Consider the following 17,824-nt stretch of genomic DNA (forward strand, 5'->3'; position numbering starts at 1 on the left):
AGTCTTTTTACACAAGCCCCCACCCTCCAAACACACACACACACACACACACACACACACACACACACACACACACACACACATATACTGTGCAATCCAGTGATAACTGGTCTCCTTGCTGTCCCTCAGACAGTCTATGTCCCACCTGTATGTATTTCCACTGGCCATCTCCATGCCTGGAATGCTCTCCCTTCTCATCTTTGCTTCCTAACTTCCTTGGCTTCCTTCAAATCTCAAATAAAATCCCACCTTTGACAGGAAGCTTTTCCTGATCCCTTCTAATTCTAGTGCCTTCCCTCTGCCAGTCATTCCCCACTTGTCTTGTGTATATTGTTCATACACAGTTGTTTCCATGCTGCCTCCCATTAGATTGAGTTCCTTGAGATCAAGGACTGTCCTTTGCCTTTATAGCTCCATCACTTAAGGTCTAGCACATAGTAGGCGCTTAGCAAATTTTTATTGACTCAGACTGAAGACCAGACAGGCTAAGTGACTTGCCCATTATTGCCAATGTCAAAGGTAGAATTTGAACCCAAATCTTCCCTATTCTGAGTCCAGTATGTAAACCACTAAGCTAAGGTTGCCCAGCTTTGTTGAACTGGTGACTCTTTGCAGCTCCCCAAGAATCAGCAGGAGTATCAGATTACAACAATCAAAACAATTCCTGGTTTTCTTCTGAGCATGAGACCTTTTCCAAATCCCTAGCTCCAAAGAATTTCAACCCACTTGGCCTACCCATATTAGCAGCCCCTCTCTTTCAGTCTGACAACCAATCACCTACTGGAGTGAAGGATATATTCCAGCAAAGTCAATGCTGTTTGGAGCAGCCCAGAACATCTATTGTATACCCTGCCCCATTGCTCTCCCCACTGCCCTTCCAAGTCTGTCCAAGTACAGCTTTATACTGAAACCCACATTCAGCCCTTTTCTTCTGCTTGCCTCCTAGACTCCCTGACTTCCTCCAAGTATAGCTCAGGTCCTGCCTTTCTTCTCCCCCCAGTTCTTACCTCTCTCCCTCCTGAGATTTCTTTGTATTTACTTTGCATATACTTCATATTCATTTACCTTTGTCTCATGGATTTCATGGATGAAAATGGAAAAAATAATGGCAAACTGGCCTCTTATCTCAACTCTGTAGAGAACTTTGTCAAATTTGTAAGAATATGAGTCATTTGACAAAAATCAAAGGATATGAACAAGCACTTTTTGAGGGAAGACATGAGAGCTATATATAGTTACATTAAAAGATGCTCTAAATCATTATTGATTAGAGAAATGCAAATTCAAACAACTTTGAGACATCATCTCCCTCATCAGACTAGCTAAAATGACAAAAATGGAAAATGATAAATATTGGAGTGGATGTGGAAAAATTGAGACACTAATACACTGTTGATGGAACCGTGACTTAATCCAGCTGTGTTGGAAAGCAATCTGGAGTTATGCCCCAAGAATTAAAAATTATGTATGCCCTTTGACCCAGCAATGCCACTATTAGTTCTGTTTCCCAGGCTGATCAGGAAAAAAGGAAAAGAATCTATGTTCTAAAATATTTACGGCAGCTCTCTTTGTCGTAGCAAAGAACTAGAAATTGAAGGGATGCCCATCACTTGGAAAATGGCTGAATAACTTGTGGAATATGATTGTGATGGAGTAATACTGTGATGTAAGAAATGATGAGAAATGATTTTAGGAAAACATATATGGACTTGCATGAAATAATGAAGAATGAAATTAATACAACCAAGAGAATGTTATGCACAGTAACAGCAGTACTGTTTGAAGAATAAATGTGAATGACCAAACTATTTTGAGTTATATGAATATTCAGATCAGTTACAAAGGATCTATGAAGGAAGACGCTATCCACCTGTAGAGAAAGAACTGATAATAGAACTGTATGGTTTCATATGTATATATCTGTGTATGTATACACACATGTGTGTACATATGTGTATATATATATATACATGTGCTGTGTGTGTATGTGAAATGTTGACCTTCTCTAGTGCAGAGTTAAAAGAAGGGCAGGAAACAGGTTGGAACTCAAATACAACTATAGCTACATATGTATGTATATATATAAATGATAAGCAGAAGAAAAATAGAAAATATCTTATTGTAAAACTTATTGCAAACTTATTATAACAAACTGTTGTTTTCTCCATGAAGGAGGGGTAACATGACATGGTGGACAGGGCACTGGACCTTCAGCCTGGGTCAAATCCTGACTCAGACGTTTACAAGTCATGACTTCTGTAAGTCACAACTTACACATATGTCCCATTTCCCTCCTCTGTAAAATGAAAGGGCCATACTAGGAGCCTTTAAGGTTTGGGGAGGCTCTAAATCTATGACCTTGTGACAAGGAAACCACCACACTTGAGTTTTAACATCACAGTCCTGGATATGCTTAGGGAAGCAAGGTGTAATAGAAATGGTATTGCAAAGGACAAAGATGGGAAAATAAGCTGGTTTGAACCCACTGTGTATAGAGGAGATTGGCACTAGAGGTGACACAATTGTGAAGATACTGAGTGAGCACTATACAAAGCATCTGAAGGAGATCTTTCTTAAAATTCATTTTATATTCCACAGACTTCTCCATGTATTTGTAAGCCAGATGTGAGCTAATCATACAGAAGATGCGGGAGGGTGTTAACTCTTGGAATTTATCAATACCCAAAAAGGCAACCAAGTGATGACTAGCCTTGATGCCTACTCTCCTAGCTATACAAAATTATTGAGGGTCACCCATACACAAATTGAGGGCATCCTCAGTAGGAGTATCAATAGGAAACAAGCAGATTTTTACAATAAATACTCAATAATGGACCACAATTTTACCATCTCACTACTGACAAAATGATACAGAGAACATGAGATCACTCTGTACTTAATGTTGGTTGATCCTAAAAAAGCATCTGATTACATAGATTAAACAAAATGCTGTCTTCTAAGCTATTTTAACAAAAGGTGTCTCCCATCGGAACCATTTAGGATTCTTTGGGAGATGTGACAATTGAAATAACCCTGCTCTGACAATAACATCTGGTGAGGCATAAAATTGAGAAATATAATTTGGCCAAGATTATTGGCCACTCTACTGGAGATACAGCAGAGTCCTTGTTGAAAAGGACTTCTCTGTGGATGGCGAGGTCCAGAGCCTTCCGTCCTTGGATGACATGATGATCATCTCATCAAACCCCAGAGCTTTTCAGGAGAGAGCTGTAATCACTCAAAAGAGTTTGGCTTGTCCATCTACACAGAAAAGACCAAGTGGATGAAGAGTGTTTACAACCTATTTCCCAATTGAAAAATGATCAAAGGATATGAGCAGGCAGTTTTCAAAAGAAGAAATCCAAGCTATCAACAGCCTTATAGGAAAAATGCCCCAAATCACTAATAATTAGAGAAATGAAACTTAAAGCAACTCTTCCACTTTGTGCCACTAAATGATCAATGAGGAACTCAAAAGAAAAACAGGAGTAATGTCATCATAGGATTTAGAAGAGGAAGAGAAGGTGAGATAATCATGTGATGAGGGCAAGGGATGACAGGTAGCCATCCAAAGCTTGTCACTGGTGCATTTGTCATGTTGAAGAAATCAAAGAGAGCATCCAACATATTGGGTGGACCTCTTTGGGTGAGTTTTTGGAAGGGTACGAACATAGTGTGTTCGTCCTTTGTGGACGAAGAAGACCATGCCATCAGAGAAATAATGACATGACTTGCACTTGACTTTGTTTTGAGTGAGGAAGGGCTGTGCAGGTCACCAGCCTCACTTCTCCTCCAGAGCCATCTGATTCTAGTGACCAGACATTCATTAGGATAACTGGAGATGACCCAGGATGAGGCAATTGGGGTTCAGTGACTTGCCCAAGGTCACACAGCTAGCGAGTGTCAAGTGTCTGAGGTGAGATTTGAACTCAGGTCCTCCTGACTCCTGCACTGGTGCTGTATCCACTGCACCACCTAGCTGCCCAAGGATATGAACAAGAGTCACCCAGAATGGGTGGCAATCTGTATCACCGGAGGGAACTTTCAAATTGGCAAGATCACAGATCCATTTATGAATTGGAGGTTATTTGGTATCTACTTGTCTTCTGTATACATTTTGTTCACCACCCTCTCTGATAACAACAATAAAAATGGCAGTAATAGTAATACCTAATGTTTGTATAGTACCTATCATGTGCCAGGCACTGTGCTGAGGACTTTACAAATCTCATTTCATCCACACAGCAACCCTGGGAGGAAGGTACTACTATTATTCCCATTTTACAATTGAGGAAACTGAGGTAGACAGAAGTGAAGTGACTCACCCAGCATCACACAGCTAGTGTCGTATAGGGATTTGAACTCAGGTCTTCCTGACCCCAGATCCATGGCGCCGCCTAGCTGCCTATAGAATAAGCTTCTTTAGGGTGGTGGCTGTCCCATTTGCATTGTATCCCCATCACTGACCTAGTGCCTAGCACAGAGTAAAAACTGAATTCTTCAATCTTCTCCTGCTGCGGGCCACATGGAGCCTGTGGGGACGGGGCTATGGGCGTAGGATGCACAGTGTTTATAGCAACCAACACAACCTCATCTATTACAAAAGTTGTTGAACAGAAACATTCTGGAAACCCACATCCTCCCCCACCCCCAATTCCCAATGAGATCACATCTATAACAAAAATGGACATCACAGCTGCAAAGGAAAATCCCGAGGACAAGGAGAATCCAACATGACAGTGTGGAAATGGAAGGGCTAGAAGAGGAATATTCCTTCCCTCCATGCATTCTCTACTCCAGGCAAAATGGACTATTATCTGATCCTCTCAAAAAAAACAGCTTCTGCAAAAGCTTCACCTGGTCCCACCAGTCAGCAACTTGGATCTCGCCCAGCACCTTGTTTTATAATTATCTTATTCTTTAGAGCTAAAAGAGACCTTAAAGATCATCTAGCCCAACTCCACTCATTTGAACAAAAGGAGAAACTGAGGTCCAAAGGAAAAACATGACTTGGTCACAGAGGCATTGAGTAGGGGAACTGGGATTGAAATGCAGTTTCTCTTGCTTGAAATCCAAGGTTTGCTCTTAACTTGTAATTCTGTGTGTTGGTAGAGTTGAAAGAATTCTGTATATGGAGTCAGAGTACCTGGGTTCTTCTACTGCTTAATACCTGTATGACCTTGAGCAAGTCATCTGTTCTTTTTTCTCCAATAATCAATAACCAATTATTAAGCACCTACTATGTGCCAGGTATTGTACTAATCTCTCTAGGTTTCAGTTTCCTCACCAGTAAAATCAGAGGGTTAGATTAAATGACATCAGTTCTGAATCCTTAGAATCCTATCTTTGTGTCCTAATCCTGGGAGCCTGTAAGTCCCTTGAGGGCAAGGATAGTTTAATTTAAACTTTTTATGTTCCGTCTCACTTACCACTGCAGTCCATTTAAATTAGGTACTTAATAAATGTATATTGTATGGAGTTATTTTGCTCAACTTGAATAGACTGCATCTTTCATTGTATTTTGGCATCACTCCCTGATCAAAACACTTCAGTACAAACGCCTCAGGGATGCAGCATGTGCCAGACAAGTTAAATCAGCACCTGTACTAGCACCTCCCCTCAGACACCAAGAGAGTCTGGGATCTTGAACCCAAGAGCCTTGAGATCATTAGTACTCCTTAGACAGACAAGGTGTGGGGAACTCCCAGAGTGGAAACTGCCTCTATCAAAGCATACTGAAAATATATAGTCTTGGAGAGCTCTCTGGGGGCACTGGGAGTTTGCCCTTGGTGACACTACAAATGTTCGTTAAAGGCAGAACTTGGACCCAGGCTTCTTGGTTCAAGACTGTCCCACTCTACCCATTAAGCCCTATTATCTCTCTATAGTGTTACTATACTAGCATCGTTATTATAATCACACCCTACAGAAAAGTTAGGAGACAACACCACTATAGTAGCTGAATAACTTAATTTATAAGTGTGCCTCACTACTCCTGTATTATTTGCCCTGATGTCCTATATTTAGAGGCAGCTAGGTGACCTAGTAGCCAGAGCCTTGGACCTGGAGTTAGGAAGACATGAATTCGAATCCTGTTGGAGAACCCTGGAAAAGCCACTCACTCTCAGTCTGCCTCAGTTTCCTCACTGGTAAAATGAGATTAAAATGGCACCTACCTCCCAGGGTAGTTATGAGGATGAGATAATATTTGTAAATGCTTTGCAAATTTAATAGCACTATACAAATGCTATCAATATTAGTGATATTACTTGGAGATACTTGTACTTAGTAACCATCAAATACAAGGATCGTGGAATGTCAGGCTTTCCCTCCTGACCATATAGGACTCAGTGTCAGAAGGGTCTGAGTTCAAATTCCATTTCTGACACTTGCTAACTGTGTAATCGAGGACTAGTCACTTGTATCTCCCTTGACTTCAGTTTCTTAGATGACCTTTAAGGTCCTTTCTGATTTTAAATCTAAAATTCTCTGATCCCTCAGTTATCTCTAGACCAAGATAGCTAAACATGAATCCTGTCTGCTTCCCCTATTCCCCGGCAGCTTCTTAATGGAAAATCCAGAGGCATACTCCAACAAACCAAACAGTAAGATCTCTGCCTCCCTCGGGTGTGATCAGAATCTGGCCCCCAAGTTCTCCCCTCCCAGTCCAGCTGAGGAGGTTCCTAACACCCACACAGGCTCTCCCTGGGGTGAACCAAAGAAACCAAAGCTGCTGGTGAGACTGAGCTGAAAGGTCAGCTCATTCTGTAGCTCCCTGACCCCAAAATGTTCCTCTTGATCATTCAAGCAAAGAACACGTGGGCTAGGATCCCTACACGTGTAGGAGGCGAGAGAGGGGGAGGAAAACGAGGAGGAGGGGCAAGCAAAGAGAGGGAACGAGGAGGATAAAGGGAGAAGGAGGGGGATAGAGGGCTGCATACTTTCCACATGATGCAATGTCAGGAAGTGGTGGGAAAGCCCAGGGACTCTGCCATCCCTGACATGCTCTCCCTGGGTTACTGAAACTCATGGGGGGAGCAGATCTCAAAACCCATGCTCTCAGGCAGGCAGGAGCTTCCCTGATGCTTAGGAGCACCTGAGGTCATCCTTTCCAACCCAAAACTGGTTAGCAAAGCCAGCTCCAGCTCATACCTGGAATCCAGCCAGCCAACTAGCCAGTCATTCAATTTTTTATCTATCACTTTATCTAGCTGTCTGTCTATAAAGAGGGCAAGATCAGAGATACAAAAACCATGGGGGTGAGGAAGCATTAGCTCCCCATGGTCCTGTGGCTATCAGTTCCCCAGGGTACTATAACTATTAGCTCCCCATGATTCCGTTCCATTCCATCCAACAAGCATTAAGAATTTACTCTGTGCCAAGTTGTGTGCTAGGTTCCGGGAACTCAGAGAAAGAAAGGAAGCAATCCCTGCTTTGAAGTAGCTCCCATTCCAATGGTTTCATACAATTCGTCCATCGAGTAGATATGAAAGGCTTACCCAGCAAATATAAAGCAATGGGGGAGGAGGGTGGGTCCCCCTAAGGAGGGAAGGGATCCAGTCATTTTGATCATTGTGTTTCGAAGGCATTGGTTTCCTTTGTCATGCCATGTATTTTACTTTGTGCCTCTGGGAATGTGATTCTGAAAAGGGATCCACTGGTTTCAACAGCTAAGGACTCAGTTATGCGCCAAAAAAAGTCAGTAAGTTCTGGTGGGAGGCAATGGGCAATGACCTCCTGGGAGAGGGGACACAAGCCTACACTGAGGTGAGCTGAGGATTCTGAAAAGCTGAGGTGAGGTGGGGGCATCTTCTGCTGTACAGCAGGCAGCAAAGGCAGAGGGAGGAGATGGGATGGCACAGATGGAGAACAGCAAGTAAGCCAGTCTGGTGGAATGGGAGGAGGGAGCAGTAATGTGTAAACAGTCTGAAAAAAAGAGGCCAGAGCCAGACTGTGTGAGATGGGGGGAGGGGCTGAATAAAGGCTCCCCCTCAGTTCATTCACCGCCTAAGCACTTCCCAGGAAGACTTCTCGACACCTGCAGTCCACCTCTCAGCTTCTTTACAGTCAGTTCTGTTCAATTCACAGAATTCCAGAGCTGTAAGCATCCACAGGAGCCATCTGAGCTTGAAGGAGAGTTCCTTGTATGGCATCTTCAACAAATGGGCATGTAGGCGCTTTGCTTTCCTTCCAGAGTGCTTGCCCTCAGCCCAGCCTGATAAAGAGTCTGGGAGATACAATTTACCTCTGTGATTTTGAAGGACCCACACTCTGCTGGGAGCTGAGGGACAGGGGGACCAGAGAAAAACATCAGACTCGGTTGGCCCAGATTCTAAGTTCTGTAGTTCAATGCCCTGGACTCAGGGTCTCCCATTGCATCCTGGGCCATCCCCAGTCATCCTATGAATACCTGGTCACTGGATCCAGATGGTTCAGGAGAAGAAAGTGAGACTGGTGACTTGCACAACCCTCTCTCACTCAAAACAAAGTCAAGTGCAAGTCATGTCATCATTTCTCTGATGGCATGGTCTTCTTCGGCAATGAAGGATGAACACAAGCTCTGGACTCAAGGTCCTACACCAATCATAAATGGATTTTCTCCTGGACGTGCAAAGGTTCTTGGGAGAGCATCAAGTATTCCTCGGGAGAAGGGAGGAGTAAAAGGGGGTACACACAATCTCTTCCCCAACAATGCCCAGGATTCTACCATAAGGACCTCATTCCTAAAGGTTAAGTATTCCTTCTCACCTGCTGATGTTCATAAAAGGTGATTTTCCTTGGATTAGATACAGCTTCCCCACCCCTGACTGCCAGAAAACCCTAGTCCTCTGGACGATGGGGCAGATATACAAAGGAAGAGTGCGCTTGGCATTTAAACCCCACTAAGGCTAGCACCAGCTGGTCCTTTCATTTAATTCTCCTTCACAATCTCTATATTCTAACCATACTGGTCCACAGGATGTTTGCTTGTTAGCAATATATCTCCCTCCTCTTGTTTTTGCAAACTGTGCCCCATCCCTGGAATTCATGCCCTCTTCATCCATGCCTCTCTAAGGGCTTTAAACCCCTCTCCAGAGTGAACCAACAAGGAAATAATCCATGGGACTGCCTTAACGCACACCATGGCTCATCAAGCTCTAGAGCCTTGGGTGTCCTTAAGGTAACATGGCATTGCTGAGGTCTCTAGACAAAAGGGAACACTAAATTTGGATGGAGAGAAGAAGAAGAAAAAGAGGAGAAATTGGTACAATTTGAGGCTGAGTTGAGAGGTAGAAGGTCTAGTACTCTGCCTTTGTCAGGCCATATCTATAGTTCACCTTTGGCTCATTTTGGGAAGGATATCGACAAATTGGAATAAGAACTGCTTTCTAAAAGTCTGGTTGATGTATTGATATCAGCTGATAGTCACAGGGGAAATACTACTTATTGGTAGGGTCTCAAGAGCTACAAAAAAGACTGATTGCATCCCTTCAGAGATACCCCTAGAGCCTTGATGGGACATAGTGGCAAGAACTATATAGACCACATAAAGGTAGGGTGAAAGAACTGGGCATGCTTAGCTGGTAAAGCAAAGATTTTAGGGGACATCATAGATAGCCTTGAGTATTTGGGGAACTAGAGGAAGGATGGAACAGGCTCTGTATGGCTTAAAAGGGCAAAACAAATTTTGACTCTAGGACAGGAAAACTTTGCTACCAATGTGAGCTGTTCAGAAGTAGACTGGGCTGTCTGAGTTCCCCATCTTCAGAAGGCTTCAAGGAAAGGCCAGACAAACATTTTTCAGGGATATTACAGACAGGATCCCTATTCAGGTGTGGGTTGTAATGGATAGCTTCTCTGTGATTCTATGAATCTCTATATCCCACCCCCTACAGGGTGTTATTCTGGGCAAGGCAGCTCAGTCTGGAGCGTTATGCAAGGAGCTTTGTTCTGGATGTACCTAAAGGATCCCATTTTTCAACTGTCTTATATGAAAATGCCCATGGTGTAAGAACATAGCATGAAATACTGCCAAGAGCTACAGCAGCTCAGGATTTGAATTACTCTGGAGATAATTATACTAATTAATCAGTTATTAACCATCATTCATATTTATACAGAGCTTTGCAAAGGCTGTCACAGGTCAAGGAGTGATTAGACTTTTTCTACTTGACCCCAAAGAGCTGAACCAGGAGCAGGGGCCAGGAAAATTCAGAAAGGTCATAGCCTCACAGTGGTGGTGACCCCAAAGTATGAGAAGCAGCAGCTCCCTATCCTAGAAGATCTCCGAGCAAAGGCTCATGAATGAATGGTGCTCATTGACCAGCCCCCAGCATGGGCTCTGGTCACTTGACACAAGCTAAGGTCTGCTGGCATTCCTTAGGTGGAAGCAGGAAGCCTTGGGGAGGGGGGTCCTTCAGAACAGTCATCTTACACCCTCCCATACAAATGGACACTTTAACATTCACAGAGCTGGTCCATTCCGCATGGGCCAAAAAATCCTGCCTGACTCAGACTATTTCTTTGAGGAGGTGTGGTTTTCAGGGCATGGTGAGAGAAGGAGCCTGACTAGGCCAAGGTTTTCCAAAATGACACCTTTGTCAGCCTTAATTGACTATGAAGGATTAGGGTTCTCTCTCAACCGACCGAGGCTCCTGCTGGAATCTCGTTTTGACAGAACTATTTCCTGGTGAGATCCATGGGCCATCCTGGGATTGTGACTTCAATCACTTGGCTTTACAGGATTCCAAGTCCAGTTAGTTTAAAATAACTAACAAGACCAAAATAGCTCTTTCCAACTCCAAGATAAGAAGACACCAGTAGGGGGAGGACAGAGAAAGGCAAGGGATCTCAGGGGCCATCAACTCCATCTTCTATTTTTACCAAGGAAGGACCAGAGATCAAGGAGCTTAAGGGAATTGCCCTGGGTCACACAGCCAGTAAGTTTCCAAGGCAGGATATGAACTCAGGTCTTCCTGACTCCAAAGCCTCCTCTGGATCCACTGTACTTTCTAGAGGATGCTGTGGGGGCTGGAGTCAGAAAATGCTGAGTTCAAATTTGGTCTTAGAACTTATTAACTGTGTGACTCTGGGAAAGTCACTTAATCTCTGTCTGCCTCAGTTTCCTCATCTGTAAAATGTGAATAATAAAAGCACCTCTTAGGGTTAAATGAGAGCATCAAATGGGATAATATTTGTAAAGCACTTTACAGACCTTAAAGAAACAGAGAAACACATTTTTGCTGTTAGCAGTTTCACTTAGGCAAAGCCAAAAGATGTGGAAAGCAAAGGTTAGAGGAAGACACTGTGAGCTGAGCTGGGTAGCCAGGAAAGATCTAAACCTCCTTTCACACTCCCCTGTCTGGTAAGGGGGAGTGAAGGTATCTAGAAGTTTGGTGAATTGAAATGAATTCCATTGGCCCTTTCCAGGTCAGCCTACCTCTAGCCAAAGCCCAGGCATGGCAATAGGACTATCAGGCAGCCCTGGAGAACCCAGGAGGAGGCCAAAAGAAGATCTCAGCTTCTCTTCAGTGGATAGGGTCCAGAAGTCACAGCGGAACCTAGGAGACTGCATGTTTTCACATCTATAGATGCTTTACAGGGGCCAAACAACAAAGAAATACATACAAGTGATTGAAGTCCTGAAAATTCATTGATCATAGAATGTGAGAGCTGGGAGGGTGCTTGGAACATGGAATATGAGTGGGGATGGGGGTGTCTTAGAACAGAGAATGTCTGAATCAGAAGTTGGGATTAGAACATAGGATATTAGAACTGTGGGAATTGGAGTATCTTAGAACATGGAACACTACATAGAACATTACAGTACAACACTACAACAGAATACCTTAGAAATCGTCTTGTCAAAACCCACTCCCATTTTACAGATGATAAAACTGAGTTGCAGGGGGAAGTGCCCTCCCAACTCTTCAGAGGGAGGGTCAAGACTTCACCCCTTCACTGTGTTGAGGTACCCAGACTAAAGACCATTCCATGATCCCCACACTGTTCTGAGCTGCTTGGAAGCCATTAAAACACCAAAGGCAAGGAATACTCAGTAGCCATCCTGCACAGAGAGAGGGGGAGAGGGAGGAAGGGAGAGAGGGAGGAAAGAAGGAAGGAAATGAGCATTTATTAAGCACCTAGTAAGTTCCCAACACTGTGCTAAGTACTTTACAAACATGACCTCATTTGATCCTCAAAACAGTCCTGAGAGGCAGCTGCCTTCATTATCCCTATTTTTTACAGCTGTGGAAACTGAGACAGAGGTTACTTAGATCATTTGCCCAGGGTCACGTAGTAAGAGTCTGAGGTCAGATAACCTGTATAAAGGTCTTTGCCCAGCTCCAAGCACTGTATCAATGTTGGCTATTGCAATTATCTATATTTTGCATCTGGTCCAGTGATTTTCTTAGTGTGATAACTCTCTCCACTGGTCCCAAGCAAGCACAGCTGGGAAAGACTGATGCCTGGGGCACTAAGTTAAGTGACTTAGAGATTTAGCCAGGGGAAGAGGGGCTACCTAACCTAAGCAGACTGAGAATGAATGACTAACCCAAGGTCATACCATCGGCAGCCTGTGTCTGAGGCTGGACCTGCACCCGGCTCTGTTAGTCTCTCAGACTCACTCTCTGTACTGCCAGCCCCAACAATAATGACAGTAATCAGGATAATGACAGGTCATTTTGACAGGTGACACGTCTTACCAGGTCATTCTGGGGACTGAATGACATGATAGGCGAGAACTCTCTGGAAGCACATTGGGACAGCTCCATAAATGAGACCTTGATCTCCATCATGGGGCTAGAAGTGGAGCTCAAGCATCCTGAGCCCTCAGACTGGAATCCAGGCCAGAATCCTGGCCAGTCCTGCAGGGCAGCCATCTCAGGCTCAGAACTGGGACTTCTGGCAACTGCTGTTGGATCATTTCCTTGGCCAGAGACAAAGCTGATAGCTGGATGACACCAGAGCCAAACCGAGCTCAGCCGGCTCTCTGACAAGACTGTTCAACAACGGGGAGTCCTGGGCTGGGTGGAAGTCAGGGGATCTCTGATCTAGGCTCCACTATCAATTTTGAGGGGCATCTGGGTGGTGCAGTGGATAGAGTCCCAGGTCCCAGGTCCGGAAAATTTGATTCAAATCTGACTTCAGACACTAATAGCTGCGTGACCCTGGGCAAGTCACTTCACCCTGTCTGCCTCAATTTCATCTTCAAAGTGAGCTGGAGAAGGAAATGGCAAACCACTCCAGTATCTTTGCCAAGAAAACCCCCAGTGGGGTCATGGAGAGTCGGACACGACTGAACACCAAACAACCACCACAATAACATAGATTTTGAATAAGTCCCTTCAATTTAATTCAACAAACATTTATTAATCACCTATTAGGTACAAGACAAGAAGCCGTCTAGTGTAGGAGAGGGCTGATTTAAGGAACCAGGATGACCTGGGTTCAAGTCCTAACTCTGGGGACATCCTGGTTTTGGGATTTTGAGCCAATCACCCAAACTCTAAGATCTAGTTTCTTCATCTGTAAAATGGGGGTAATAAAACCTATGGAAGTGAATGTTGAAAACTAAAAAATTAATTTATTAAAAAAATAGAATGGGGATAATAACATCTATAATCTACCAATCTATAGGCATTTATTAAGGTCCTACTATATGCCAGGCACCACTGGGTGCTAGAGATACAAGATAAAAAAAATCAATCGACAAGCACTTATTAAGTGCCAACTGTATACCAGGCACTAGGTTAGGTACTGGGGAAACAAATGCAAGAATGAAACAGTCTTTGCCTTCAAGTAGGTTACATTCTCTCCATAGTAGACTATCTCCCTGAAAGCCAGTGTGATATAGTCAGTGGATAGAGGGTTAGCTCTGGAGACTAGAATAGCTGAATTCAAGTTTTGTTGCTGACACACACTTCCTTGGAGTGTCTCTGGCCACTCACTCTCTACGACAGGTCTGGACCAAATTTCTGAATGGGAAATCTGGCCTCAGTTTCTTCATATGTAAAAGAAGGGCAAGGCTTAGCTGAATAAAGTTCTGCTAATCTAAAATAGTCCAAGATACACTCATCTAGTAACCAAAACCATTGTTAGTAACATGTCCCCAAGAGCTTTCCCAAGGCAAAGTAAAACCCAACCGACATCCTCTCCAGGCATCAGAAAGTTCATCTTTGCAAATTTTCCTCTGCCTTGTCAAACTTATCTGAGAGGACCAAGCTTTGGCAAAGAGGACAACAGATACACTGAGGCCAGGAGCCCTGCTGTCAGAGACTGACTCACCCAGTCTGCCAGGGAAAAGAATTTCCCACTTAGAAGACTGAGCACTGAGTTCAGAGTTGAAGGATCTACTTCTACCAGACTTCTGTTACTGCCTCCTTGTACCTCAGTTTTCCTAGTCCACAAAATGGGAATGATAATAATTGCAGGGAAAGTTCTTTGTAAAATATTGCATCTTCAGTTCTGCAAAGGTGAGGACAGGATCTTATTTAAACTTTGCATCTCCACCAGAAGTCATCAAAGGGATCTGCCCCCACGCAGTAGGGGTTTAATAAAGGTTTGATGAACTTCTGTTAAGTGTACAGAAGTCACTTAACCTGTCTGGACCTCAGTTTCTTCATCTGTCAAAGGAAGGATAGATTGGATGATCCCTTTTGTCTTTAAACCCTATAAATTCATCATTATTAGAGAACTAATTGTACCTAAACTGTGTCCATGGGTTCAGAGAGACCATAGTACCATTTTCTAACCTTCCTGGTGTTGAGACTACTTCAGAAGGGCCAAAGATCCCACCCCAGCCCCAGCCCTGCCCCAGGGCTTCCTTAACCCCCTCAGCTCCGGCTGCTCTTTGCAGGACACTAAGAGAATCTTCGGGGGACAGATTTAGAGCTGGACAGGACTTCAGAGATCACCCTAATCCAATCCTCTCATTTTCCAGATGAGATGGGTCCAGAGATGCCATATGATCTGCCCAAGGTCACAAAGAGAGTGAATGACAGAATCCTTCCTTCAGCACTCTTTTATATAACTCTCTACAATGAATTCATTTGTTCAGCAAGCCTTTATTAAGCACTTACTATATTCGGACAGAGCCCTTTGATGAGTATGGGAGGAGATGCCATTTAAATGGTGGAATTTGAACCCAGGCCTTCCTGCCTTTGACTCCTACACTATTTCCCAGTATATAATAATGCCTTGTGATGCCCTCGGACCTAAGACTGACTGTGGTCCAGAAGCTGCCATGACCTGACCATTCATAATTCAGGCATCTTCTGCAGTATAAGCTGCGGAAACTCTGACTGCACAGCCAATCAGCCTTCTTCCCCTACAATAAACAGGACCATTAGAGGTCTCAGTAAACAGCCCCAGAATCCCAGAGTCTTTGAGTAGAGAGTTCAAAGGTCATTTGGTTCAGTCCATACCTGCACACAAATGGTCCCCAGCACATATCCCCCAGGGACCCCTGAGCCTCCCCACTGTCTATCCTACATGCCGACTCTGAGCCCAGCTTCACTGTCATGGGAGGCACAGGGGTGATCACCCCCCAGCTAATATTCTACTGGGGGCGGGGGAGGCAGGTGGGGAGCAAAGCATCACAAGACATTGAAAACATGAGAATGAATGAGACTGTGCTGAAAAGACTGAAATGGAGCAGCTTGGACCAGAGTCCCATCGAAGGATATTAGCCTATAAGGAGTCTTACAGGCCTCTTTATGGATGGAGAAACTGAGTCAAAGACTACATGCAGCTGGTTAATGGCAAAGTCAAGACCCTCACACATTTCCCCTGATTCCATTTTCCAAGGTCCTAGCCTTTGTTTCTCCCCCAGGCACCCCATTCCCTTAGGCTTCTCTTTCCTCTGCTGCTTTTTGGGTTGAGTCCAGTGAAGGGATTAACTGGTCCAGAGATGGGGGGGGGGGGGGGGGTTAGGGGGAGGACAGAGAGAGAGAGAGAGAGAGAACCTTCGTGCCCAAGCCTGCCAGTGCCACCTGTCTAGAATGTGGGCATCTGTGTATAAGTGGCCTTGTCCAGGGGGTCAGTGCCAGCCCTAGCCCCCCAGCAGTGCTGCCCACACCACAGCTGGGATGGAGCCCCGGATTACAAGTATTTGTTAAAGACCTACTAAGCTTCAGGCTCTGTGTTGGACAGCGCTGACGTCCCAAAGACAGAAATGAGAACAGTTCTCACCCTCAAGGAGCTTACACACATGGAAACATCTGCACATATCAGGAGATAAATACACATAAAGGGACTCCAGGTCACGGGGAGGCGGCGCCTCTAAACTGGGGGCGTCAGGAAAGGCTTCCTGGAGGAGGCGATGCTGGAGCCAAGTCTGGAGATGGAAGAATGCTAAACGGCACGAGTGAGGAAGGGATTTTAGAAACAAGGACAGCCTGGGAGAAGGTCACTGATTGTGTGACCCTGCGCAAGTCCTCCTCCTCGTCTGGGGTTTCAGTTTCCTCATTTGTAAAATGAAGGGATTGGGGCAGATGCCTTCAAGCAATAAATCTTATCCTGTTTCCCCCATCTGCAAAAGGAGCGCGTTGGAGCAGACTCTTCCAGCCCTGGCATCCTGTGATTTCAGAAATAATGTACCTTCCTCCGATACACCCCTCCCCGCTGCCCCCCTCTCAGGCTCCCCAGCTTCTCCAGCGTCTCCCCTGGGTGGGACTGTGGGAGCGAGGGCATGGGTACTTACCCGAGATGCGGAGGCTTCTTGGGAGCGGGCGCCGTGCTCCAGCAGCCCACACGAGTCTACTCTCCTGTCCCGTTGGTTTAGGGACTCCCGCGCTCCCCGAAGCGCCCAGGGCAGTGGCACCGGGGCTGCTGGGGCAGTAGCAGCAGTGTCTGCTCGCTAGCTCCGGGAGCCCCTGGCCCCGCCGGGAAGCTGCTGCTGCCTCGGTGGCTGCTGCTGCTACCCTGGCTGCCCTGGCGCCCGCGCCCTCCAGCTCCTTTTCACTGGCGCCGCCCAGAAAACCCCTCCCCGGACCCACCCCCTTCCCAGCCCAGGCCCGCCGCCTGGCTGCCCAGTCCCGGCCCCCTTTTGTTCTAACTTCTCTGCTGAGCTGCCCCTCCCCGAGCCCCAGCACAGGCCCTGCAGGGGAGGAAAAAGGAAGGGAGGCATTGGGGGGCCCCTTCCCAGCTTCTTCACCCTGAAGGGTCGCGAACCATCGCCACTATCCTGTGCATAACTCCCATTTCTGAAGAGACTTAGAAAACCCCTTCCTCACCGCTATTCTGGGAGGAAAGTGCCATCTCCCCTCTCCGGGCCTTTGTACTGGCTGTCCAGCATGCTTGGAACGAACTCCCTGTTCACCTGGACATCTTAGATGTTAACCCAATCGCCCTAGGTGCTTCGTTTGTCTTTGTATCCTACACGTAGGACAGGGACTGGCATAGAGGAAGAGATGAATAAGTGTTTCTTCATGGATTGATTATCCCCATTTTACAGATAGGCAAACTGGAGCTCAGGGCTGGGAAGTGACTGGAGCACACCCGGGCACATAGAGGTCTGAAACGTCTTGTGTCAGAGCCCTGAGAGGAATCCATGTCTTCCTGACCTGAGGTCCAGCTTTTCCAATTTCTGTCTGACTGAGCCCTGCATTTGGACCCAGAACATCTGGGTTTCCAGATTCCAGCCTTTACTCTTTCTAGCTGTGTGACTATTGGGAAATTACTCCACCTCTCTGAGGCTCTCTGATTCTCCTTGTCATATGCAGAATGAGGAGAACAGAACTTTGCATTACCTCCTGTAGCTGGCAATTTTGAGGAAGGCACTGGGTAGGGAATGCCTCACCATGCTGGCAGAATTGCTTTTCTTGTGCTAACTGGTCTCAGC

At 45.4% G+C, this 17,824-nt stretch overlaps 1 protein-coding gene across 1 annotated transcript in view; it reads right to left on the reverse strand.

Annotated features, from left to right (window-relative positions):
* The window catches only part of LOXL2 (lysyl oxidase like 2), a 149,896-nt gene extending 132,955 nt beyond the window's left edge, over positions 1–16,941 (reverse strand). Inside the window, exon 1 of the mRNA XM_072633917.1 lies at positions 16,685–16,941. The gene's annotated coding sequence lies outside the window, so the exon portion shown is untranslated. The remainder of the gene's footprint in view (positions 1–16,684) is intronic.
* Positions 16,942–17,824: the final 883 nt, after the last annotated feature.

This window comes from Notamacropus eugenii, chromosome 1 (assembly GCF_028372415.1).
Source record: "Notamacropus eugenii isolate mMacEug1 chromosome 1, mMacEug1.pri_v2, whole genome shotgun sequence".
NCBI lineage: Eukaryota > Metazoa > Chordata > Mammalia > Diprotodontia > Macropodidae > Notamacropus > Notamacropus eugenii.